This window comes from Phaethon aethereus (assembly GCF_964289735.1).
Source record: "Phaethon aethereus genome assembly, chromosome: 2".
Taxonomy (NCBI): Eukaryota; Metazoa; Chordata; class Aves; order Phaethontiformes; family Phaethontidae; genus Phaethon; species Phaethon aethereus.
The window spans coordinates 77,135,280-77,141,279 of record NC_138582.1 but is presented as its reverse complement, the minus strand read 5'-3'; positions in this window follow the sequence as shown (position 1 = coordinate 77,141,279).

Genomic DNA, 6,000 nt, shown 5'->3' with positions numbered 1-6,000 from the left:
TCCCTATTTTCAGAGCTATGTTATGCTGCTGTCCATCCAGAGCTATGAGAAATGTGTTTTTCCTCTTCATTCTCCATTCAAGAAGCCCTTAACAGGTTATTTTAGCTGTCCTGGTCAGTAACCTCACCTAAGAAGACATTTTTAGGCCTTTCTTCCATTCAAACCGTTCTGGCAAAGAACAGCTGCTGAGTAATTTAGATCTCCTACAGCATATTCAAATCACCTATTCCTTGTAACATCGACATTGTTGGGGAATCCTGAAGGAGGGGTTTCCTTTTCACGGAGATAAAATTGCAGTACTTTATGTTTTTGTTTCTCACCCTTTTCTTTTTCCCCTTTGTTCAAAGAAAAGATCCTGTCTACCTACAACTAATAGACAATATACTCATGAAATCAGAATACTAATTACAGTGGCGGTGGGAAAAAACAGGAATCTGGTGATAGTTGTTTTTGAGCTGGGACAGACCTTACTTGCTCGTGTAAACGTGGATGTATATCAAACTGTGAATATCATTTCCAATTCTGTTCAAATGACTTAGTAAAAGGGAAGGGCAGGGCATCATTGTAATTTACATTGGGAAAAAATAAACACTATGGAAACCTGTGTAAACACTATGGAAACTAGAGAGGAAGCTAACTATGAAGCTTCTACCAAGATAATTTCCTTCTTGATTATGCTCGAGAGATGATATATGCTAGAGGAAAATTCTAGAAATACTGAAGAAGCACACTTGTTAACTGCTCTCTGATCTTAGAAAATGCAAGCACACTGAGCATGGCAGTGGTGTGATCTGTGTCTTGAGTGCTTTGCATTGCTTGAAAAAATACACTTATGTAAAATAAGTTTGTACGTAGTAACTGTGGAACAGAAATCGGAGTCTGAAATACCTGGCTTTTAAAAGGGTGTCTAATTTTGACTGAAAGTGATTTATTCATAAAATGAAAAGAGATGGAAGATCACAGTCAATTATGTGAGTTCTTCTTAAGTCTGTGTTTATTTTTTAATAGGGGAGAAAAAATACTGAGAAAATCTCTAGCACTGGCAGTAAAACCTTCTAACATACCAATAGACTTACCTACTCTGACATTATAGGAAGCAAAATACTGTGGCTCTCCCATACCAAATGATGAAACTTCTGAATACAATAAGCAGTACAAAGCTTCCATGTTTTGTCAGCGTCACTGTGCATTCACAGAGGATTCAAATTCCTCAGAAGCACTGTGTTTCTTGCAAATGTATAGTATAGATACCTTTGATATGCATAGGGTGTAAACATTGGAGGAGATTACTTTCTTACACATATAAGTAAACAAGTACAAAGATTTACATAAACTAGACATTAAAAAGTATCCACCATACAACAAGTTCACATAATCAGGGAAGTGCTATGTTGATCACCAAAATCCAAAGGAACATCAATGGTTTGACTTTGCAAGTTTATTTATAGTGCTGCCTCTGGAATTTATATTTCTTCCTTCTTCCTATGTACAAAACTAAGGTTAACCACAGACCTTAAGGCCTGGACTATTTTTCTGTGATGGGAAGAAACACTCGTGCATACTCCTGTTTCACCCCAATACAGGCTGGAGAACAATCAGAGGCTGCCCAGGTCTTGGAGTGTGGGGGGACTCCTGAGCTTAATGTATTAATGCTTCCAAAAGCAGAAAACTTGTATGATGTATGCATAATTAATTCTTACCTCATACAAAATAGTTTTACCAGACTTTGTTCAGCCCTTCCAAACTGTTAATCCTCACTGCAGTTGTCACACAGCTGCATTTCAACTGTAAAGAATATTGCATAACACATTTCACTGGGAAAAAAATCAGCATTTTAATGCAGAAGTCCCTATAACTCCTGTTAGCAGTAGTTTTCTGTGCTAAAACTAGGAAGGGACTAGGTTCCAAAGGTATCTAATATGTCCCTTTTCACATCTTTTTGTCAAAACAACCATTCTTAAGAATAAAATAATTTACTCTTAAGATAATTGGACTTGAGGATCTTAAAGGTTTTTTCCAACCTTAATGATTCTGTGATTCTGTGATTCTGTGAAGATTGATTTTTCTCCCATTCTTTTGACTTGATATAAGTTTGCATAATGCTATTCATTATCTTTTTCATTTTGACTTTCTAACCTATATGGCCAGGTTCATCAGCTGTTATGTCACTGTGAGAGTAGATCAACCATTTAAGCCAATTTTGTCTGTCACACTAAGTGTTGACAAAGATTAATTGCCTTAAATTGGGATAATATTGGCAATTCCTGCCAGAAGTCACATTTCCCCTTTCCCTCCCAGACCCATCTTCAGTGTGGCTTGTGGTCTGATGTAATGAATGCTCTGTACATTTTTACCCTAAAAATTTGAAAATGGAGAAATATATTTCGTATGCTTCTTGAATAGACAAACAACTTCAATCCCCTACAACATGTCAAAAGCCTATAGCCAAGATGATGTTCTGTTTCCTCTTAAAACTTGTGGAAAAATCACATAATATATTATGTCTCAGAAAAAAAATTACCGTAATGTACAATAACATCCCAGAAGAAATTAGTTTTCTACTCCCTTTGTTGGTGAATTGGAAAAGCCTTGCTTAAAACAGCTTTATGTCTACATAACATCTACTTATCATTCCTTTTATGATGCAGAAGAGCTCTCATAAATAATTCTGCTTGGATTTTGTGGGTAGCAAAAGGTTTATTTCTAGGCAGCTAAACTTTTGCTTAAAGTTCATATGTGTTCCCCGTTTCCCTGGTGACTTCACTGGAGGGACACTGAGAATATCTAGGACTAGGTGCCTGTGAAGGAGATCTATCACAGGGTACAGCATCAGAGAGAAACACTCACTGGTAAGTACCTACTTATCCAGCTTCTTAAAGAGCTGAATCCTCAAGCTGGGTTATTTAGTGGAATCTTCAGAAAGAAATGGGAAAAATTTCCCTGGGACTGTCTACATGTTTGCAAGATTTAGCTTGATGATGACACCTCACTTGTCCATACTGTAAATAGGTTGGTAGGTGGGAGAAATGGTGTTGCACAGGGGAAGTTATGCAGGGAAGAGGGTCACTGCTTTCAAGTTGGTGAGGGTCTTCAGTAGACTAAGAGAGAGGACACTGAGTGGAAGATCTTGACCCCTCTGTGGGGCTTTCAGACTCTTCAGAGATCTCGGTTCCAATCTAGAGAATTCCTCTAGATTCCTCCTTCAGCTGAGTTCCCAAGACATTTCAAGCTGATCCTGATTCCCTATAAGAAGTACCCACAGCTCTCACAATTCATGTCAAATTGAATCATCTGTAGGTAAAGTGGTGAAAGTCACTTGAAACTCTCCTTTCTCTGAGAAATCTCTGGTTTGTATTTAGAACTAACAGTCCTTGTTCTTTTTTTTTTTTTGGGGGTGGAGGGGAGAAATTCTAACTTTTTAACAACTTCTGAACTGCTTCCTGGAAGAAAATTTATGGTTTTGTTTTACTAAAGAGATAAAAAAGAACAAGAAAACAGCAGTAGATTTTAAAACTTGGTATCACACAGAAGTCTGAAGCCAGACAAGGAGAAGGCAGCAATTCCAGTAAAACAATGGATGATACCCACAATACTTGAATCCATTGGAAACCATCAGAATAATGTCTTTAGGAATTAGCTGCACTGAGATGGACATTACCACAAAGTAGGGGACTTTAACTTGCAGAGTCTTCCTTTTACTCCTTGCGTTCAATTCAGATAATAGTTTTTTTCACTGTATTTAGAGGATTTACAACCTATCAAGCCTGATGGATGTATCTTGTCTCCAGCAGAGAGACAGGTGGTACTTGTTTAAAAGGTGGCATAGTTCCAAAATATGCCTATTGCAAGAGCTGCTGAACTCTGGCAAGAGAGAGTGTGAAACTTAATTAACTATGGACGCCTCTTCCCAATACTTATTCCTACAACTGAGTTCTGTGATGAGCTTGGTATTATTCATAAAGCTGAGTGAAAGTGAGAACTCGTCCATATGGTAAATTTTTATACCTAAAAGTGATAGGTGAAAGCATTTTTCAAATTTTTCATAAAAAAAAAAGTCTGAAGAATTTTAAGAATGAGATGTCAGAATTTTGCATTGCAACATTACTCTCACAAATACCATATGTCATAACAGTCAGAAATATAGAAATACAGAAAAGTAAACTTAAATGAAAATGAGAGGTTAATTTCCCTGAAATAATTCCAATGACCTTGATAAAACCCCATGATACTTATTATTTCAGCAGTATCTGCTGAGAAATTTTGGCTGCATTTAAGTATTTGTGAAAATTCAGACTGGCTGCAATGTCACACTCTGTAAACTCCTCCAGTATTAAATGCCTCAAGCTTGTCCAACACCACAGAGTGAATACAGTATGAAACATTCATATTGCAACTTAATATATACATTCTCTTTCAGATATTTTTGCTGTAATTTTAATAGAAGTTATAATTAACTTCTGAAGAGGAAAATGTGATTACTTTAATAAGGAGTCAATTCCATATTTCAGTAAAAAGAGTGTCACGTTCTAAACCTATGTGCTTTTCACTGCAGAAGTTCTTTCTTTTTCTCTTTAGATCATGAATGATTATGTGATAACATGACAAATACAGGACACACTGTATTTCACTACAATCTTCTATTAACTTCTGCTTTAGCAGGATGGCATTTTTAAGCTGTTGGGATAGTTGTAAAGCCCAAAATGCATTGCCTTTTTAGGATTTTAAATAGTTACGTGTGTGTGACAAAATTCTGTGGAGTAGTGGTAGGAAACTTTAAATGTCTGAGAGTGAAATGTCTAAGTCTTATCTAGTTATAGAAATGAAAGGCCTCCATTACAGTAAAAAAAAAAGGACATGTTGATTTATATGACCTATCTAGGGAATACTTCTAACCTATTCTAATTCTTATTCTGCAATAAGATGGTTCACTACAGTGTGTCCGTTTCGCTCCTCTGATTATAAAACAGGTCTGAAAAGACTAGTTCAGGCGTAAGCAGCTAACTTTTAAATTCCTAGTGGAAACAGACATATCTTACATATCAATATATATTAAAAATATTTCTTTTCAAACAGCATAGGTTTTAAATTATCAAATTTTTTAACTTAGATTTTTTTTCTAAACAGAAAAATAAATTCTACTTGGAGGTTTTACCTTCAGTTACTGTGAAGATATCCATAAGATTGCTTTTATTTATTTAGAGAATAGTTGAATATGAAATATTTTTCCTCCCTCCTATACAGTTTTTCAAAGTAGCCCACTGAGAATAAATTAGGCTTAAATAAAGTAAAATTAGAAACATCATCCATCGCTTTGCAGAAGTAAATTGGATTTAATTGATATTTCTCTTGGTAAGCTTCTATTTTGACTTGGAAAGAAGTGAAGAATAAACCTCAGATGAATAAGAAAATGAAAATAAGTTTCAGGTATTTTTCACCAACTTGTCAGTTGTTCATGAGCCACACTTTTCACTGTTCTTATTGCACATGTATTTAAAGCACAGAAGATGAGCCTTTCCAAAGACGTGAGTTGCTAAAAGTGGCTCATTGAAAGGAGAGCATAAAAGCCTAGGAAAACACCTTGGCAGTATAAATTACTTTTCACTTATACAATTCTCTTTAAGAAACAGAGCAAAAAAGGGTTGCACAGACAGACATACAAACAAATCATTACCTGTGCTTCACAGAACATTTTCACATATATTATTAATTATAGTGTTTTGTGGTTCTATATTGCTTTCCATCTGAGGGCTTGAAAGCACTTTGCAATTAAGGATTATCGTGGTTTAACCCCAGACGGCAACTAAGCACCACACAACCGCTTGCTCCCTCCCCCTCCACCAGTGGGATGGGGGAGAGAACTGGGAAAAAAACTCGTGGGTTGAGATAAACACAGGTTAATAGGACAGCGAGAGAGAAGGAAACAGCAATGATAACAACAATGATAATACCGACAAAGGAATGTACAAGAACAAGTGATGCCCAATACAGAAATTGCTCACC